Consider the following 23179-nt stretch of genomic DNA (forward strand, 5'->3'; position numbering starts at 1 on the left):
TATATATATATATATATATATATATATATGTGTGTGTGTGTGTGTGTGTGTGTGTACATATCAGTTTATATATATATATATACATATATATATATATATACGTATATATATATATACATATATATATATACGTATATATATACATAAATATATACGTATATATATATGTATGTATATATATATACATATATATATATGTATGTATATATATATGTATGTATATATATATGTATGTATATATATATATATATATATATATATATATATATATATATATATATATATATATATATATATATGTATATATATATATACATATATATGGCTCTACTAATTGAGTCAGCAAGCGTGATTTATTGACGACTTGACTGCCGCTTAGAGCCTAAATTGAATGTGCAGGATTTAAAACCCATGAAAATTTGATCCTACAATTTTCATGGTGTCTAATGTTTTATTTTAAATTTTTATAAAAAATTTTCCTACTTATTGGCCGGAGGTCAATTCGGAAGCAATCTCTCTATCCGTCGAAGAGAGAGAAGGAGGACTTTCTTTACTTTTTGGAGTGTACTACTCTGGGTTGAGAAATGACTTCTCTTTATTCAAAGATAGGGAAGGATTGTCTACATCTCACATCCCCCATACCCCACACATGTGGTATTGGGTTATGTTGTTGTTGTTGTTGTTGTTGTTGTGTGTGTGTGTGTGTATATATATATATATATATATATATATATATATATATATAGTAGAAGCATTAAATGAGAACTTTTTAGCAATGAGAACTCTGAGAACTTCTTAGTCGAGCTAAAAATTGGGCGGGCGAGTAAAATTGGGGGTATTCGAACAAAAGAAAAGAAAAGTGCAGACACCACTCATCCAATCCCCACTTTTCTCCCACCACTCATCTTATCCCCAATTTCTCATCAATATTCAATATTAGTTATTAAAAACTATCAATAAATACTACTTCAAATTTGAGCTACATATTGTTTTTCATCTCTCCACCAACAAAGACCCACTTTAATATCCATAATCCCAATTGTCTGACCCATTTTTGGCATAAACCCAATAACCTTTGACTAATGTTCCTGGGTCCAGTGGAATTAATTTGGCCATCTTTGGCTCGATGATAATATCATCATCATCATCATGATCATCATCATCATCATCATGTTTTGACTTTATTGGCACAGAAGGAATTTGGTGGCTAATGGAATTATTGATAGTTGTACCAATTGGATTTATACTACTCTCATTGTTGTGTCCAATAATTTGTGACACTATCCTAGTTCCTGCAAGAGTAGCAGATGTTGACACAACTGAGTTTACATCTAATTTTGAGTTCGAATAGTCGTACAAATATATGCTTTTGAGTTCGAACCAAAAAAAGGTATTCAAATTTCTTCTACAATTTCTATGGTTTTCTTGAAGATGCATCTATGCATCTATTTCAGAATTCGAAAAAAAAGAAGATGAATTCGAACAATTAATGTTCAATTCGAACATGTTCTACAAGCTTTTGTTCTACGTGTTTTTGTTCTACAAAAAAGGTGATTTAAGCATCTAATTTTTTGTTCGAACAAAAATGACCAAATTCGAACAAATTTAAAGAAATTCGAACAATTCCCTGTTCTACATTTTCTGGAATACGAACAAAAAAAGTAGAATTGAACAATTTTTGGCTAATCGAACAAAAAAAGATGAATTCGAGCAATTAATGTTCAATTCGAACATGTTCTACAAGCTTTTGTTTTACATGTTTTTATTCTACAAAAAGGTGATTTAATATGCATCTAATTTTTTGTTCGTACAAAACTGTTCTACATTTTCTGGAATTCGAACAAAAAAATGTAGAATCGAACAATTTTTGGCTAATCGAATAAAAAAAATATAGAACGTAAATGTGTAATGCATATGCATCTTTTTGTGAATTTTTGATTCTTGAATTTTTGGATGTTTTAGGATCCATTGATCACTGTCAAGTGTTACTTTCTTGATTTGGTTTTATAAAGGATTCGAGTCCTAAAATCAACTAAATCTAGACTTCAATTTTTACGTTCATATGAACACAAAACGTCACTGATTCATTAATGATTCTCACTTGTTTTGGATGTTGTTCCTTTACAAAAGATCTATATCTCTGCATTAGCAATTTATTCAAGTGGATTTCAAGCATCAATTCACTCCAATTAAGATTTTAAATTTGGTTTGAATCGTACAGTAGTTGCGGAAAAATGATGAAGATGAAGAATCAGACGATTTTGTTTGACTAAAGCTAAATTGGTTCGCCCGTGTGTTTTTTCTTGCTCGAATCATAGTGTATATGGAGTTCTCAGGGTTCTTACCCAATTTGAGTTCTCAGGGGATCCTCACTATATATATATATATATATATATATATATATATATATATATATATATATATATATATATATATATATATATATATATAGTGAAGGGATCCTGAGAGAACTCTCCATAGGAGAGAACCCATCGAACCTGTACGTGATTTTACCAAACATCACAAACAATTAAATTGAAAGTTAAAATTGATTGAAACAAGATCTTAAGGCAGCGATTATCAACTTCCTTGAAGGATTATACTCCAAATCATCAGCGAATTCTTCAATTCTTGATGAACAGTAAACGAATGATGAAGATGAACTGCAACTTTGATTTTTACGATTCAGTTGTTTTCAGACATTGATTCCTTCACAAAATCTTCTAGTCGTTGCTATTGGAACAAGGTAACATCAATTTCAAACATTAATTCGATTTATTTAAGAATCTGCACATTCGATTGAGTAGGTGAATTTTGTAGATGAACTCAATCTTTGTACACATTGAGTTTAATCCGTACACAGATTGAGTTCAATCTGTACACAGATTGAAGGTCATATGTTGATTCTATCTGTTCGATCTATCTGCACACAAAATAAGCTAAATCTGCACGCAGATTGAGTCAATCTGCACGCAGATAAAGGTCAGTCCGCACGCAGATTGAGTCAATCTTCATGCAGATGAAGGTCAGTCTGCACGTAGATTGAGTCAATCTGCACGCAGATGAAGGTCAGGCTACCTTGTTCTCTCGGTTTTCTACACCCTCTAGTTCTCCATGGATCCTCACCATATATATATATATATATATATATATATATATATATATATATATATATATATATATATATATATATATATATATATATATATATATATATATATATATATATATATATATATATATATATATATATATATATATATATATATATATTCCTCTTCAGCTTTGTCCCACTCCATCCACCTTTCTTATAAGTATGGATCTTCTTGAAGTTCTCGATAAGACTCAGAGGATCCTTAATTGCCTGCAAACACACATTAGGTCAAATTAAATCTATCTATATACAACTATTAAAATATGACATTAATAAATAAAAATGATTACATCTAAGTAATTTACCAGACGGTCGGCGATAGACCTACTACCTTGCGTACTGGGGTCTTCCATTTTCACCCTATTTTGATTGTTAGCCGCACAACATGAAATGTCCCGTTCTTATTGATTAAAAAAGTTCCATATTAATTGATTTCGTTGCGAGGTTTTGACCTCTATATGAGACGTTTTTCAAAGACTGCATTCATTTTAAAACAAACTATAACCTTTATTTCATCAATAAAGGTTTAAAAAGCTTTACGTAGATTATCAAATAATGATAATCTAAAATATCATGTTTACACACGACCATTACATAATGGTTTACAATACAAATATGTTACAACAAAATAAGTTTCTTGAATGCAGTTTTTACACAATATCATACAAGCATGGACTCCAAATCCCGTCCTTATTTAAGTATGCGACAGCGGAAGCTCTTAATAATCACCTGAGAATAAACATGCTTAAAACGTCAACAAAAATGTTGGTGAGTTATAGGTTTAACCTATATATATCAAATCATAATAATAGACCACAAGATTTCATATTTCAATACACATCCCATACATAGAGATAAAAAATCATTCATATGGTGAACACCTGGTAACCGACATTAACAAGATGCATATATAAGAATATCCCCATCATTCCGGGACACCCTTCGGATATGATATAAATTTCGAAGTACTAAAGCATCCGGTACTTTGGATGGGGTTTGTTAGGCCCAATAGATCTATCTTTAGGATTCGCGTCAATTAGGGTGTCTGTTCCCTAATTCTTAGATTACCAGACTTAATAAAAAGGGGCATATTCGATTTCGATAATTCAACCATAGAATGTAGTTTCACGTACTTGTGTCTATTTTGTAAATCATTTATAAAACCTGCATGTATTCTCATCCCAAAAATATCAGATTTTAAAAGTGGGACTATAACTCACTTTCACAGATTTTTACTTCGTCGGGAAGTAAGACTTGGCCACTGGTTGATTCACGAACCTATAACAATATATACATATATATCAAAGTATGTTCAAAATATATTTACAACACTTTTAATATATTTTGATGTTTTAAGTTTATTAAGTCAGCTGTCCTCGTTAGTAACTTACAACTAGTTGTCCACAGTTAGATGTACAGAAATAAATCGATAAATATTATCTTGAATCAATCCACGACCCAATGTATACGTATCTCAGTATTGATCACAACTCAAACTATATATATTTTGGAATCAACCTCAACCCTGTATAGCTAACTCCAACATTCACATATAGAGTGTCTATGGTTGTTCCGAAATATATATAGATGTGTCGACATGATAGGTCAAAACATTGTATACGTGTCTATGGTATCTCAAGATTACATAATATACAATACAAGTTGATTAAGTTATGGTTGGAATAGATTTGTTACCAATTTTCACGTAGCTAAAATGAGAAAAATTATCCAATCTTGTTTTACCCATAACTTCTTCATTTTAAATCCGTTTTGAGTGAATCAAATTGCTATGGTTTCATATTGAACTCTATTTTATGAATCTAAACAGAAAAAGTATAGGTTTGTAGTCGGAAAAATAAGTTACAAGTCGTTTTTGTAAAGGTAGTCATTTCAGTCGAAAGAACGACGTCTAGATGACCATTTTAGAAAACATACTTCCACTTTGAGTTTAACCATAATTTTTGGATATAGTTTCATGTTCATAATAAAAATAATTTTTTCAGAATAACAACTTTTAAATCAAAGTTTATCATAGTTTTTAATTAACTAACCCAAAACAGCCCGCGGTGTTACTACGACGGCGTAAATCCGGTTTTACGGTGTTTTTCGTGTTTCCAGGTTTTAAATCATTAAGTTAGCATATCATATAGATATATAACATGTGTTTAGTTGATTTTAAAAGTCAAGTTAGAAGGATTAACTTTTTTTTGCGAACAAGTTTAGAATTAACTAAACTATGTTCTAGTGATTACAAGTTTAAACCTTCGAATAAGATAGCTTTATATGTATGAATCGAATGATGTTATGAACATCATTACTACCTTAAGTTCCTTGGATAAACCTACTGTAAAAGAGAAAAATGGATCTAGCTTCAACGGATCCTTGGATGGCTCGAAGTTCTTGAAGCAGAATCATGACACGAAAACAAGTTCAAGTAAGATCATCACTTGAAATAAGATTGTTATAGTTATAGAAATTGAACCAAAGTTTGAATATGATTATTACCTTGTATTAGAATGATAACCTACTGTAAGAAACAAAGATTTCTTAAGGTTGGATGATCACCTTACAAGATTGGAAGTGAGCTAGCAAACTTGAAAGTATTCTTGATTTTATGTAACTAGAACTTGTAGAATTTATGAAGAACACTTAGAACTTGAAGATAGAACTTGAGAGAGATCAATTAGATGAAGAAAATTGAAGAATGAAAGTGTTTGTAGGTGTTTTTGGTCGTTGGTGTATGGATTAGATATAAAGGATATGTAATTTTGTTTTCATGTAAATAAGTCATGAATGATTACTCATATTTTTATAATTTTATGAGATATTTCATGCTAGTTGCCAAATGATGGTTCCCACATGTGTTAGGTGACTCACATGGGCTGCTAAGAGCTAATCATTGGAGTGTATATACTAATAGTACATACATCTAAAAGCTGTGTATTGTACGAGTACGAATACGGGTGCATACGAGTAGAATTGTTGATGAAACTGAACGAGGATGTAATTGTAAGCATTTTTGTTAAGTAGAAGTATTTTGATAAGTGTATTGAAGTCTTTCAAAAGTGTATAAATACATATTAAAACACTACATGTATATACATTTTAACTGAGTCGTTAAGTCATCGTTAGTCGTTACATGTAAGTGTTGTTTTGAAACCTTTAGGTTAACGATCTTGTTAAATGTTGTTAACCCAATGTTTATAATATCAAATGAGATTTTAAATTATTATATTATCATGATATTATCATGTATGAATATCTCTTAATATGATATATATACATTAAATGTCTTTACAACGATAATCGTTACATATATGTCTCGTTTAAAAATCATTAAGTTAGTAGTCTTGTTTTTACATATGTAATTCATTGTTAATATACTTAATGATATGTTTACTTATCATAGTATCATGTTAACTATATATATATCCATATATATGTCATCATATAGTTTTTACAAGTTTTAACGTTCGTGAATCACCGGTCAACTTGGGTGGTCAATTGTCTATATGAAACATATTTCAATTAATCAAGTCTTAACAAGTTTGATTGCTTAACATGTTGGAAACATTTAATCATGTATATATCAATCTCAATTAATATATATAAACATGGAAAAGTTCGGGTCACTACAGTACCTACCCGTTAAATAAATTTCGTCCCGAAATTTTAAGCTGTTGAAGGTGTTGACGAATCTTCTGGAAATAGATGCGGGTATTTCTTCTTCATCTGATCTTCACGCTCTCAGGTGAACTCGGGTCCTCTACAAGCATTCCATCGAACCTTAATAATGGGTATCTTGTTTTGCTTAAGTCTTTTAACCTCACGATCCATTATTTCGACGGGTTCTTCGATGAATTGGAGTTTTTCGTTGATTTGGATTTCATCTAACGGAATAGTGAGATCTTCTTTAGCAAAACATTTCTTCAAATTCGAGACGTGGAAAGTGTTATGTACAGCCGCGAGTTGTTGAGGTAGCTCCAGTTGGTAAGCTACTGGTCCGACACGATCTATAATCTTGAATGGTCCAATGTACCTTGGATTTAGTTTCCCCCGTTTACCAAATCGAACAACACCTTTCCAAGGTGAAACCTTAAGCATGACCATTTCTCCAATTTCAAACTCTATATCTTTTCTTTTACTGTCCGCGTAGCTCTTTTGTCGACTCTGGGCGGTTTTCAATCTTTGTTGAATTTGGATGATTTTCTCGGTAGTTTCTTGTATTATCTCTGGACCCGTAATCTGTCTATCCCCCACTTCACTCCAACAAATCGGAGACCTGCACTTTCTACCATAAAGTGCTTCAAACGGCACCATCTCAATGCTTGAATGGTAGCTGTTGTTGTAGGAAAATTCTGCTAACGGTAGATGTCGATCCCAACTGTTTCTGAAATCAATAACACAAGCTCGTAGCATGTCTTCAAGCGTTTGTATCGTCCTTTCGCTCTGCCCATCAGTTTGTGGATGATAGGCAGTACTCATGTCTAGACGAGTTCCCAATACTTGCTGTAATGTCTGCCAGAATCTTGAAATAAATCTGCCATCCCTATCAGAGATAATAGAGATTGGTATTCCATGTCTGGAGACGACTTCCTTCAAATACAGTCGTGCTAACTTCTCTATCTTGTCATCTTCTCTTATTGGCAGAAAGTGTGCTGATTTGGTGAGACGATCAACTATTACCCTAATAGTATCAAAACCACTTGCAGTCCTTGGCAATTTAGTGATGAAATCCATGGTAATATTTTCCCATTTCCATTCCGGGATTTCGGGTTGTTGAAGTAGACCTGATGGTTTCTGATGCTCAGCTTTGACCTTAGAACACGTCAAACATTCTCCTACGTATTTAGCAACATCGACTTTCATACCTGGCCACCAAAAATGTTTCTTGAGATCCTTGTACATCTTCTCCGTTCCAGGATGTATTGAGTATCTGGTTTTATGAGCTTCTCTAAGTACCATTTCTCTCATATCTCCAAATTTTGGTACCCAAATTCTTTCAGCCCTATACCGGGTTCCGTCTTCCCGAATATTAAGATGCTTCTCCGATCCTTTGGGTATTTCATCCTTTAAATTTCCCTATTTTAAAAAACTCCTTGTTGCGCCTCCTTTATTTGAGTAGTAAGGCTAGTGTGAATCATTATATTCATAGATTTTACTCGAATGGGTTCTCTGTCCTTTCTGCTCAAGGCGTCGGCTACCACATTTGCCTTCCCCGGGTGGTAAAGAATCTCAAAGTCGTAATCATTCAACAATTCAATCAGCCTACGCTGCCTTATATTCAGTTGTTTCTGATTAAATATGTGTTGAAGACTTTTGTGGTCAGTATATATAATACTTTTGACCCCATATAAGTAGTGCCTCCAAGTCTTTAATGCAAAAACAACCGCGCCTAATTCCAAATCATGCGTCGTATAATTTTGCTCGTGAATCTTCAATTGTCTAGATGCATAAGCAATCACCTTCGCCCGTTGCATTAATACACAACCGAGACCTTGCTTTGATGCGTCACAATAAATCACAAAATCATCATTCCCTTCAGGCAATGACAATATAGGTGCCGTAGTTAGCTTTTTCTTCAATAATTGAAACGCCTTCTCTTGTTCATCCTTCCATTCAAATTTCTTCCCTTTATGCGTTAATGCAGTCAAGGGTTTTGCTATTTTGGAGAAATCTTGGATGAATCTTCCGTAGTAACCAGCCAATCCTAAAAATTGACGTATATGCTTCAGAGTTTTTGGGGTTTCCCACTTTTCAACGGTTTCGATCTTTGCCGGGTCCACCTGGATACCTTCTTTGTTCACTATGTGACCGAGGAATTGAACTTCTTCCAACCAAAATGCACACTTTGAAAACTTAGCGTACAATTTTTCTTTCCTCAATACTTCTAGCACTTTTCTCAAATGTTCTTCGTGCTCTTGATCATTCTTTGAGTAAATAAGTATGTCATCGATGAAAACAATGACAAACTTGTCAAGATATGGCTCACACACTCGGTTCATAAGGTCCATGAACACAGCTGGTGCATTAGTCAATCCAAACGGCATAACCATAAACTCGTAATGACCATAACGCGTCCTAAAAGCAGTTTTTGGAATATCATCCTCCTTTACTCGCATTTGATGATATCCAGAACGTAAATCGATCTTCGAATAAACCGACGAGCCTTGTAGTTGATCAAATAAGTCGTCAATTCTTGGCAGTGGATAACGGTTTTTTATGGTAAGTTTGTTCAACTCTCTGTAGTCAATACACAACCTAAATGTACCATCCTTCTTCTTGACAAACAAAACAGGAGCTCCCCATGGTGATGTGCTTGGTCGAATGAAACCACGTTCTAATAGTTCTTGCAGTTGGCTTTGCAGTTCTTTCATCTCGCTGGGTGCGAGTCTGTAAGGAGCACGAGCTATTGGTGCAGCTCCTGGTACAAGATCTATTTGAAATTCAACGGATCGATGTGGGGGTAATCCCGGTAATTCTTTCTGAAATACATCGGGAAATTCTTTTGCAATGGGAACATCATTGATGCTCTTTTCTTCAGTTTGTACTTTCTCGACGTGTGCTAGAACAGTATAGCAACCTTTTCTTATTAGTTTTTGTGCCTTCAAATTACTAATAAGATGTAGCTTCGTGTTGCCCTTTTCTCCGTACACCATTAAGGGTTTTCCTTTTTCTCGTATAATGCGAATTGCATTTTTGTAACAAACGATCTCTGCTTTCACTTCTTTCAACCAGTCCATATCGATTATCACATCAAAACTCCCTAACTCTACTGGTATCAAATCAATCTTAAATGTTTCGCTAACCAGTTTAATTTCTCGATTCCGACATATATTATCTGCTGAAATTAATTTACCATTTGCTAATTCGAGTAAAAATTTACTATCCAAAGGCGTCAATGGACAACTTAATTTAGCACAAAAATCTCTACTCATATAGCTTCTATCCGCACCCGAATCAAATAAAACGTAAGCAGATTTATTGTCAATAAGAAACGTACCCGTAACAAGCTCCGGGTCTTCCTGTGCCTCTGCCGCATTAATATTGAAAACTCTTCCATGGCCTTGTCCATTCGTGTTCTCCTGGTTTGGGCAATTTCTAATAATATGGCCCGGTTTTCCACATTTATAACAAACTACATTTGCATAACTTGCTCCGACACTACTTGCTCCGCCATTACTCGTTCCGACACTATTTGCTCCTTTCGTTCTGTTAACCCCTGGTCCGTAGACCTCACACTTCGCCGAGCTATGACCATTTCTTTTACACTTGTTGCAAAATTTGGTGCAGAACCCCGAGTGATACTTTTCACACCTTTGGCATAGCTGCTTCTGATTGTTGTTGTTGTTGCGGTTGTTATTGTTGTTGGGATGATTGTTGTAGTTACTGCTGTTGTTGTTGTTGTTGTTGTTGTTGGGCCGTTTGTTGTAGTTGCAATTGATGTTGCGATTGTTGGGATAGTTGTTGCGATTATTGTTGTAATTGCTGTTGTTATTGTATTGGTGATTCTTATCACCGTTTTCCTCCCACTTTCTTTTGACTTGCTTCACATTAGCCTCTTCAGCAGTCCGTTCTTTAATTCTTTCTTCAATCTGGTTCACTAGTTTGTGAGCCATTCTACATGCCTGTTGTATGGAGGCGGGCTCGTGTGAACTTATATCTTCTTGGATTCTTTCCGGTAATCCTTTCACAAACGCGTCGATCTTCTCTTCCTCATCTTCGAATGCTCCCGGACACAATAGGCACAATTCTGTGAATCGTCTTTCGTACGTGGTAATATCAAATCCTTGGGTTCGTAACCCTCTAAGTTCTGTCTTGAGCTTATTGACCTCGGTTCTGGGACGGTACTTCTCGTTCATCAAGTGCTTGAATGCTGACCACGGTAGTGCGTACGCATCGTCTTGTCCCACTTGCTCTAGATAGGTATTCCACCATGTTAACGCAGAACCTGTGAAGGTATGCGTAGCGTACTTCACTTTGTCCTTTTTAGTACACTTACTTATGGAAAACACCGATTCGACCTTCTCGGTCCACCGTTTCAATCCGATCGGTCCTTCGGTTCCATCAAATTCCAAAGGTTTGCAGGCAGTGAATTCTTTGTAGGTGCATCCTACACGATTTCCTGTACTGCTAGATCCAAGGTTATTGTTGGTATGTAGCACAGCCTGGACTGCGGCTATGTTTGAAGCTAGAAAAGTACGGAATTCCTCTTCATTCATATTCACGGTGTGTCGAGTAGTCGGTGCCATTTCCTTCAAAATAGTCAAATGGAACAAGTTAATCATACAGAATATTAAGAGTAGTTAATAGTATTTCGTAGCATAATATGAACTCATTTATAAAAGCTTTTTCTTCATATTAGCGTTTTATAAGTTTAAATTCGGGTAGTACCTATCCGTTAAGTTCATACTTAGTAGCTAATATACAATTCAACTACTACAATTCTATATGAAAAATTAATTATAATAATATTTCGCGTTCAAACTTTTACACAATATTTTACAAACTTACAATACCGCTTATTTTACATATAGCATGAAATATAGCACACAATAAATTTGATACAAGATGGTTGTGAAGATAATTCTAGCTAGTACACAAGTCGTTCAGCAAAGGCAATAAAGACACGTAATTCATACGTCCAGAAATAAGTCATGCATTCTGGTTTTACTAGGATTACTTCCCATCCTTGGTCTTGTAGAACATAACCGTTATGGCCGTTGATAAGACAGCGTGTTGTAACGTCGTCAAAGGGACGAGGGTTACATAATGTCCAACAGTCCCGTAACAATCTAAAAACCTCATTTCTTACCCCAATTACCGACTCCGTCACTTGTGGGAACGTTTTGTTTAATAGTTGTAGCCCGATGTTCTTGTTCTCACTTTGGTGAGAAGCGAACATTACTAATCCGTAAGCATAACAAGCTTCTTTATGTTGCATGTTAGCCGCTTTTTCTAAATCATGAAGTCCAATATTCGGATATATTGAGTCAAAATAATTTCTTAACCCATTGCGTAAAATAGCATTTGGGTTCCCCGCAATATATGCGTTAAAGTAAACACATCGTAACTTATGGATTTCCCAATGTGATATCCCCCATCTTTCGAACGAAAGCCTTTTATAAACCAAGGCATTCTTGGAACGTTCTTCGAATGTCTTACAAACTGATCTCGCCTTAAATAGTTGTGCCGAAGAATTCTGACCGACTCTAGACAAGATTTCATCAATCATGTCTCCGGGTAGGTCTCTTAAAATATTGGGTTGTCTATCCATTTTGTATTTTTATACTGTAAAATAGACAAGAGTTAGATTCATAAAAAAAAATACTTATTAATACAAGCAATTTTTAAATATATCATAAAGCATATGCACACTATATTACATATATTACACCACACGAATACAACTATCTTATTCCGACTCGCTTGTTTCTTCTTCTTCGGTTTTGGTTCGTTTTGCCAAGTTTCTAGGGATATATGATGTTCCCCTAATACGAGCCGTCATTTTCCACATTGGTTTAGAAAAACCTGGTGGTTTAGAGGTTCCCGGGTCATTGTTACAACTTAAGGACTTTGGGGGTTGACGATACATATAAAGTTCATCGGGGTTGGAATTAGATTTCTCTATTTTTATGCCCTTTCCCTTATTATTTTCTTTTGCCTTTTTAAATTCAGTTGGGGTAATTTCTATAACATCATCGGAATTCTCGTCGGAATCCGATTCATCGGAGAATTGGTAATCCTCCCAATATTTTGCTTCCTTGGCGGAAACACCATTGACCATAATTAACCTTGGTCGGTTGGTTGAGGATTTTATTTTACTTAACCGTTTTATTATTTCCCCCACCGGTTCTATTTCTTCATCCGGTTCCGATTCTTCTTCCGGTTTCGATTCTTCTTCCGGTTCCGACTCTTCTTCCGGTTCCTCTTCGGGAACTTGTGAATCAGTCAACGAATCATTCCAATTTACATTTTACTCTTCATTATTATTAGGTGAGTCAATGGGACTTGTTCTAGAGGTAGACATCTATCACATAATATCAAACGCGTTAAGAGATTAATATATCACATAATATTCACATGTTAAAAATATATAGTTTCCAACAAAATTTGTTAAGCAATCATTTTTCAGGTAAACACGGTCGAAGTCCAGACTCACTAATGCATCCTAACAAACTCGATAAGACACACTAATGCAAAATTCTGGTTCTCTAAGACCAACGCTCGAATACCAACTGAAATGTCCCGTTCTTATTGATTAAAAATGTTCCATATTAATTGATTTCGTTGCGAGGTTTTGATCTCTATATGAGACGTTTTTCAAAGACTGCATTCATTTTAAAACAAACCATAACCTTTATTTCATCAATAAAGGTTTAAAAAGCTTTACGTAGATTATCAAATAATGATAATCTAAAATATCATGTTTACACACGACCATTACATAATGGTTTACAATACAAATATGTTACAACAAAATAAGTTTCTTGAATGCAGTTTTTACACAATATCATACAAGCATGGACTTCAAATCTCGTCCTTATTTAAGTATGCGACAGCAGAAGCTCTTAATAATCACCTGAGAATAAACATGCTTAAAACGTCAACAAAAATGTTGGTGAGTTATAGGTTTAACCTATATATATCAAATCATAATAATAGACCACAAGATTTCATATTTCAATACACATCCCATACATAGAGATAAAAATCATTCATATGGTGAACACCTGGTAACCGACATTAACAAGATGCATATATAAGAATATCCCCATCATTCCGGGACACCCTTCGGATATGATATAAATTTCGAAGTACTAAAGCATCCGGTACTTTGGATGGGGTTTGTTAGGCCCAATAGATCTATCTTTAGGATTCGCGTCAATTAGGGTGTCTGTTCCCTAATTCTTAGATTACCAGACTTAATAAAAAGGGGCATATTCGATTTCGATAATTCAACCATAGAATGTAGTTTCACGTACTTGTGTCTATTTTGTAAATCATTTATAAAACCTGCATGTATTCTCATCCCAAAAATATTAGATTTTAAAAGTGGGACTATAACTCACTTTCACAGATTTTTACTTCGTCGGGAAGTAAGACTTGGCCACTGGTTGATTCACGAACCTATAACAATATATACATATATATCAAAGTATGTTCAAAATATATTTACAACACTTTTAATATATTTTGATGTTTTAAGTTTATTAAGTCAGCTGTCCTCGTTAGTAACCTACAACTAGTTGTCCACAGTTAGATGTACAGAAATAAATCGATAAATATTATCTTGAATCAATCCACAACACAATGTATACGTATCTCAGTATTGATCACAACTCAAACTATATATATTTTGGAATCAACCTCAACCCTGTATAGCTAACTCCAACATTCACATATAGAGTGTCTATGGTTGTTCCGAAATATATATAGATGTGTCGACATGATAGGTCGAAACATTGTATACGTGTCTATGGTATCTCAAGATTACATAATATACAATACAAGTTGATTAAGTTATGGTTGGAATAGATTTGTTACCAATTTTCACGTAGCTAAAATGAGAAAAATTATCCAATCTTGTTTTACCCATAACTTCTTCATTTTAAATCCGTTTTGAGTGAATAAAATTGCTATGGTTTCATATTGAACTCTATTTTATGAATCTAAATAGAAAAAGTATAGGTTTATAGTCAGAAAAATAAGTTACAAGTCGTTTTTGTAAAGGTAGTCATTTCAGTCGAAAGAACGACGTCTAGATGACCATTTTAGAAAACATACTTCCACTTTGAGTTTAACCATAATTTTTGGATATATTTTCATGTTCATAATAAAAATCATTTTTTCAGAATAACAACTTTTAAATCAAAGTTTATCATAGTTTTTAATTAACTAACCCAAAACAGCCCGCGGTGTTACTACGACGGCGTAAATCCGGTTTTACGGTGTTTTTCGTGTTTCCAGGTTTTAAATCATTAAGTTAGCATATCATATAGATATAGAACATGTGTTTAGTTGATTTTAAAATTCAAGTTAGAAGGATTAACTTTTGTTTGCGAACAAGTTTAGAATTAACTAAACTATGTTCTAGTGATTACAAGTTTAAACCTTCGAATAAGATAGCTTTATATGTATGAATCGAATGATGTTATGAACATCATTACTACCTTAAGTTCCTTGGATAAACCTACTAGAAAAGAGAAAAATGGATCTAGCTTCAACGGATCCTTGGATGGCTCGAAGTTCTTGAAGCAAAATCATGACACGAAAACAAGTTCAAGTAAGATCATCACTTGAAATAAGATTGTTATAGTTATAGAAATTGAACCAAAGTTTGAATATGATTATTACCTTGTATTAGAATGATAACCTACTGTAAGAAATAAAGATTTCTTAAGGTTGGATGATCACCTTACAAGATTGGAAGTGAGCTAGCAAACTTGAAAGTATTCTTGATTTTATGTAACTAGAACTTGTAGAATTTATGAAGAACACTTAGAACTTGAAGATAGAACTTGAGAGAGATCAATTAGATGAAGAAAATTGAAGAATGAAAGTGTTTTTAGGTGTTTTTGGTCGTTGGTGTATGGATTAGATATAAAGGATATGTAATTTTGTTTTCATGTAAATAAGTCATGAATGATTACTCATATTTTTGTAATTTTATGAGATATTTCATGCTACTTGCCAAATGATGGTTCCCACATGTGTTAGGTGACTCACATGGGCTGCTAAGAGCTGATCATTGGAGTGTATATACCAATAGTACATACATCTAAAAGCTGTGTATTGTACGAGTACGAATACGGGTGCATACGAGTAGAATTGTTGATGAAACTGAACGAGGATGTAATTGTAAGCATTTTTGTTAAGTAGAAGTATTTTGATAAGTGTATTGAAGTCTTTCAAAAGTGTATAAATACATATTAAAACACTACATGTATATACATTTTAACTGAGTCGTTAAGTCATCGTTAGTCGTTACATGTAAGTGTTGTTTTGAAACCTTTAGGTTAACGATCTTGTTAAATGTTGTTAACCCAATGTTTATAATATCAAATGAGATTTTAAATTATTATATTATCATGATATTATCATGTATGAATATCTCTTAATATGATATATATACATTAAATGTCTTTACAACGATAATCGTTACATATATGTCTCGTTTAAAAATCATTAAGTTAGTAGTCTTGTTTTTACATATGTAGTTCATTGTTAATATACTTAATGATATGTTTACTTATCATAGTATCATGTTAACTATATATATATATATATATATATATATATATATATATATATATATATATATATATATATATATATATATATATATATATATATATATATATATATCCATATATATGTCATCATATAGTTTTTACAAGTTTTAACGTTCGTGAATCACCGGTCAACTTGGGTGGTCAATTGTCTATATGAAACCTATTTCAATTAATCAAGTATTAACAAGTTTGATTGCTTAACATGTTGGAAATACTTAATCATGTAAATAACAATTTCATTTAATATATATATAAACATGGAAAAGTTCGGGTCACTACACAACAAGCTCGGTATCTTTCTGAAAGCATCAAGTCCACGAATGGGTTCCACAGATGATGTTCAACATCCGGTGGTGGTCGGTTTCGAAGGTTACTGGGAATTTCGTACCCACCGTTATTCGTGAAATAATTTTTCTTTTGAATCTTTGCATCCTTCCATCGATCCGCGCACAAAGAATTTACCCCAGCTTTCACGATTTTTTGCTTGTTCCCACCATCTAACCAGTCGGTCATGTTAAGAACCCCTAAAACAAAAAGATACGTAGTTACAATATTCTATTAGTATAATAAGTAATATATTTTATAGAGTTTAAGTATAAATAAGTAACTAATCTATCATTTAAGGAACCGAATATACTTACACAGAGATCAAGCCAGATTTTTTCTTTCTCATTGTCAGGAAGCTTTTCCCAACTGTCGTAATGCTTTGGACAGGACGGGTCCCTAACAACTCCCGCAAGCATACCAATACATTTGGACTTGTTATTGCCAATTGGGCGACCAGTCCCCAAAACAGAAACATCAAACTCAATAGGTAATGGTTTGTTACCCGTGTCGGCCACCATTTTTCGTAATTTGGCATTTGAACTTGGGCCACGACCACCCTTACGGGGTTGAGCTGCATATTCAAACGAAAAAAATTACAATGTTAAATTTAAAAAATAATAATAAACGATATGATCACTAAAAGATCTTAATTTCTTACTAGCGTTCCTACACTCTAGATTAAAAGGACGCTGAAGGGTTTCATTGCCTCCATCACCTCGATGACTCGTTGCACCGAGCATTAAAAGAACCAAACATAACAAATACATCCGCATAAATACAAGTAGTGGTTTGTTGGGGACAACATGTCATCTCCAGCTATTTTCCAATTAAATATTTTTTTATTAAATAAATTTGTTTTAAAATATATCAGACATGTTAGGGACGACATGTCGTCCCCTTCGGCAGTCCCTAAGTTTCTTCCCATCTAACAACTAGGAAAGTCAAAGTGGGCCCTACAGTCATCCCCAAAAAATTCACATGTCGTTCCCCAAAAACTATAGCGACGAAGCAATAGGGATGACGTTTTAGGCATGACATGTCGTTGCTAATGTAGTTATATTAATTGAAAACATTAACAGAGTATTAGATGTGTAATACTTTACATGAATATATTGTTTCAATATAAGTTTAATATATTTATCGACGGAATTAAAAGATAATATCAAATGACTGAATTATTAGATACATTATGAGGTGGTTACGGGTCTCTGTTGTGAGGTCCACTGTGATTTGAGAAATCATCCCCTTTTTAACGGTATTCGAAATAATTGGTAAAGTAATCTATAGTGAGAACAAAGTGTCAAGTAACGAGAGTTAGACAAAAGTTAGTGGAGAACTAAATTTCATAATATTTAATTGATTTAGTTTCAAACGTGCAGAAACGTTTTTCGATTCAATAGAAATTGATTATTAAAATGTTTTTGTTTAAATAACGTAATTTGAATATATAAAATAGGTTGGAATATTAATTATTAAATATATAAATAACTTGCAACGTATATTTAAAACATGTTTATGAATATTGAATATATATATATATATATATATATATATATATATATATATATATATATATATATATATATATATATATATGATTTCAAACTAATTAAATAAAACGATAGTAATACTTGTTTATTGAATTGATTGATATTTAGTTATGTTAATTAGAATATTTGAGAAGTTAAAATAAACGTTGGCGCATAAAAAAATTATATCAAATTAAGTTCTAGAGCGTAAACGTTAGGTGATATAATATTTTTCTACTATTTAAACGATTTTAGATTATATATAATAAACATTGAATATATCTATATATATATATATATATATATATATATATATATATATATATATATATATATATATATATATATATGATTTCAAACTAATTAAATAAAACGATAGTAACACTTGTTTATTGATTCGATTGATATTTAGTTATGTTAATTAGAATGTTTGAGAATTTAAAATAAACGTTGGCGCATAAATAAATTATATCAAATTAAGTTCCAGAGCGTAAACGTTAGGTGATATAATATTTTTCTATTATTTAAACGATTTTAGATTATATATAATAAACTTTGAATATATATATATATATATATATATATATATATATATATATATATATATATATATATATATATATATATATATATATATATATATATTAGTTTTGAAAAACTGAACGTTATATCGTTAAATAAAGATTTCGATTATATATATATGTTATACAAATTTCTAAATAAAGTGTCGTGATTGATCAAGTTTTAGCTGTAAAGGTGACTCATGCGATCGCATGAGTTCCCCTCACAACTCTCATGCGATCGTATGAGGGGGTAGGTGAGGATACATCTCTTTAAAAGTCGAACGATTCCGTTTTCTTAATTCATTTTCATTCTATCTATCAATCTCTCACATTACTCACTATATGTATAAATTAAAAAATATTTTTATTATTAATATTAATATCACTAATCCTATTATTATTAGTAGTTTTATTGTTAATATTATTAGTATTATTATACATAAAATACTACAACGAGGTCATGAGCGAGTTATTTCAAAACGAGTTTTTCGAGTGGGATAGAGCTAAGGAAATTATGGGTTATAGCTATGGAGGTTATGGGTATGGTTCGGGGGTATAGCTTGGAAGGTCAACCTAGCGTTTATCATTTTCGTTGCGTCTACGTACTTTCCGGCAATATTGAATCATAATATTGATATATGAGCATTCATATCTTATCTTTTATATATTAATAGTGTATCCCTGACTAGTGCTCGAGTATATATGTTCATACATGCTTGTATGCTTAATTTCGTCGTTAGATAGTTTATGATAAATCATGAATTTAATACATATGTTACTAAGATAAGGTATATGATATGCATGTCGTTGGAAAGCTGACGAAAAATTTATAACTTTTCATTTAGAAATCGTGTGGTTTCGATGAATGGATTAAAAGATATGACAAGCTGAATTTTAATATTATTATTAAAATGATTATTATTATTACTATCGCCGTTATTATCGTCGTTATTATTATCTAATTATTATTATTATTATTATTATTATTATTATTATTATTATTATTATTATTATTATTATTATTATTATTATTATTATTGTTATTGTTATTATTATTATTATTATTATCATTATCGTTATTAATATAAGTATTATCATTAAAATTGTTATTATTATTATTATTAATACTATCGTTATTATTACTAAGATTATTATTAATATTATTATTATTATTATTATTATTATTATTATTATTATTATTATTATTATTATTATTATTAACATTATAATAATAATAATTATTAGTATTATCATTAGTATTATTATAATCATTATTATTAGTATCATCATCATTAAAACTAATATTAGTATCATCTAATTATTATGATTACTATTATTATCATTATTATAAATGCGATATAAAAGAGGACTAAAAGTTATTAAACCAATCGATGAGGAAATAATGATTATAAGTATCATGATGAAGTTAAAATATTGATTTAGATAAAAATATCGTTTTTATTATTTTTATCAATATTATTATTATTAAAAGTATCATTAATATTATAACTATCATTTTTATTAAAATTATCATTTTAATAGAAATATCATTGTTATTATAAAATATCATTATTATTATCATCTTAGTATTATTATTATTAAAAATTATCATTTTGAATGCAATTATTATTTTTATAAAATATTATTATTACAGTTAAAATTAAAAAGTATCGTTATTATTAAAACTATCATGATTAGAATTATCACTTTATTATAATTAATATCATTATTAGTAAATATAAATATTATTATTATTATTATTACTAGTAGAATAATAATTATTATTATTATTACAAAATAATACAACTTTTACTCATTATTATTATTATCAATATTATTTTATCAAATAAAAATGTGAAGATATGTTTACCACGCGTAATATAATTACATTAATAATACATACCACTATATTTTTATGATATTGAGTGAACTGTATAAATTTTATTACTTGGGATATATAAAAGTATATTTTTATCTAATATAAATTTTTATTTATTAATAAATGACTTGTATTATTTACTTTAATAAAATCTAATAAATATATTTAAATATATATAATGACTATATTTAAGTTATATTATAAACATGAAAAAATTTTGAAAGTCATTTTGAGTCAAGTTGACTTTTGCATATCGGTCTCGAGCATTAGGATTGTGATACACTACGACTTCACTCAAATTGTTAGACAGATATTGACCAACATATGAATATATATAATTAACATAGGTTCGTGAATCCGAGGCCAACCTTGCACTTGTTCAATGCTGTCATATGTATTTTTACTACAAAATACAGTATCGTGAGTTTCATTTGCTCCCTTTTTAAATGCTTTTGCAATAAATTTTTTGGACTGAGAATACATGCGCTGCTTTTATAAATGTTTTACGAAATAGACACAAGTAATCGAAACTACATTCTATGGTTGGATTATCGAAATCGAATATGCCCCTTTTTAGTCTGGTAATCTAAGAATTAGGGAACAGACACCCTAATTGACGCGAATCCTAAAGATAGATCTATCGGGCCCAACGAGCCCCATTCAGGTTACAGATGCTTTAGTACTTCGAATTTATCATGTCCGATGGGAGTCCCGGAATGATGGAGATATTCAATATGCATCTAGTTAAGGTCGATTACCAGGTGTTCACCATATGAATGATTTTTATCTCTATGCAGTTTGTGAAATGCCTGATATGAGATGTATATTTATGAGAAATGGAAATGAAAATCTTGTGGTCTATTAAAATAATGTAAATGATTGTTTATAATAAACTAATGAACTCACCAACTTTTTGGTTGACACTTGTAAGCGTGTTTATTATCAGGTATTAAAGAAATCTTCCGCTGTGCATTTCCTCATTTTAAAGATATTTCTTGGAGTCATTCATGGCATATTTCAAAAGTCGTTGCATTCAAGTCGTTGAGTTCAATAAAGATTATTATTATTAAGTAAATGACAGATTAAGTCATTTATAGTTTGGATATTATAAAATGGTATGCATGCCTAACAATTTTCGATGTAATGAAAGTTTGTCTTTTAAAAACGAATGCAATGTTTGTAAAATGTATTATATAGAGGTCAAGTACCTCGCATTGTAACCATATGTTATTGTATTCGTCCTTATGGATTAGGACGGGTCATCTCATGTGGTATCAGAGCGGTGGTCTTAGCGAACCAGGTCTTGCATTAGTGTGTCTAACTGATAGATATTAAGATGCATTAATGAGTCTGGACTTCGACCGTGTCTGCATGTCAAAATTTTTGCTTATCACTTTTGTCAGAAATTACCTGCTTATCATCTTAAGTCTAGACACATCTTACTGCATTGATTGCATGAATAGTGTATAGACAAAATTCATATCTTAGCGTATCTGCTAATTCATATCTTAGCGTATCTGTTACTGTAAACTTTGTCTGACATATTCCGTAAATTCCTCCGTAATCTACGAAATCTTTTGTTCTATATATATAAATATTCTATGTAATTAGATTACCATCCGATAGCCGAAAATCATTTCATATCGAAAAATTCTTTATTCAATCGTATGAAATGAAACTCGCCACTAGTTTAAGTCCCTCGGATTCCGATATGGAGTTTCACTCGAGCTCCGAAAGCAGTGTGATCGGAATGGATCAACCAATTAGCCATCATCTATTCTGGATGAATTGGGGATGGGTTCGTAGTCTACTTAACCATTGGAGACAAGAAGAAGGTGATCCCTTCCATCCACCACATTTCCCTCTTCGCAAAGAACCAGAAGCACTTACTGTGACGACCCGGAAAGTCCCGATCAAATTTAACCTTAATCTTTATATGTTTCCGACATGATAAGCAAAGTCTGTAATGTTGAGTCTCAAAAATTTTGAACTGTTTCATGAAATCATTTGACATTCGCCTGTTTCTACGATTCAGGAACAACTATTTGTAAATAGATACATATATATTCGAATGTACATATATATAATTATATATATATAATGATTTGGAATATAATCTGAAATAAAATACTATTTGAGTGTTAAAAAAATATGTAAAATAAATATATAACTTCTATACATAATTATTTAAATGAATGTTGTAAAATAAGTAATTTATAAATATTATATATAGAAATTTATTATATTCCATAATTAGACGATAATGTTAATTTGTTATATCAATATTATTATTATTATTATTATTATTATTATTATTATTATTATTATTATTATTATTATTATTATTATTATTATTATTATTATTATTATTATTATTATTATTATTATTATTTTATTTAACAATATTATTATTATTATTAATATATTTGCAT

This window comes from Rutidosis leptorrhynchoides, chromosome 8 (genome assembly GCF_046630445.1).
Source record: "Rutidosis leptorrhynchoides isolate AG116_Rl617_1_P2 chromosome 8, CSIRO_AGI_Rlap_v1, whole genome shotgun sequence".
NCBI lineage: Eukaryota > Viridiplantae > Streptophyta > Magnoliopsida > Asterales > Asteraceae > Rutidosis > Rutidosis leptorrhynchoides.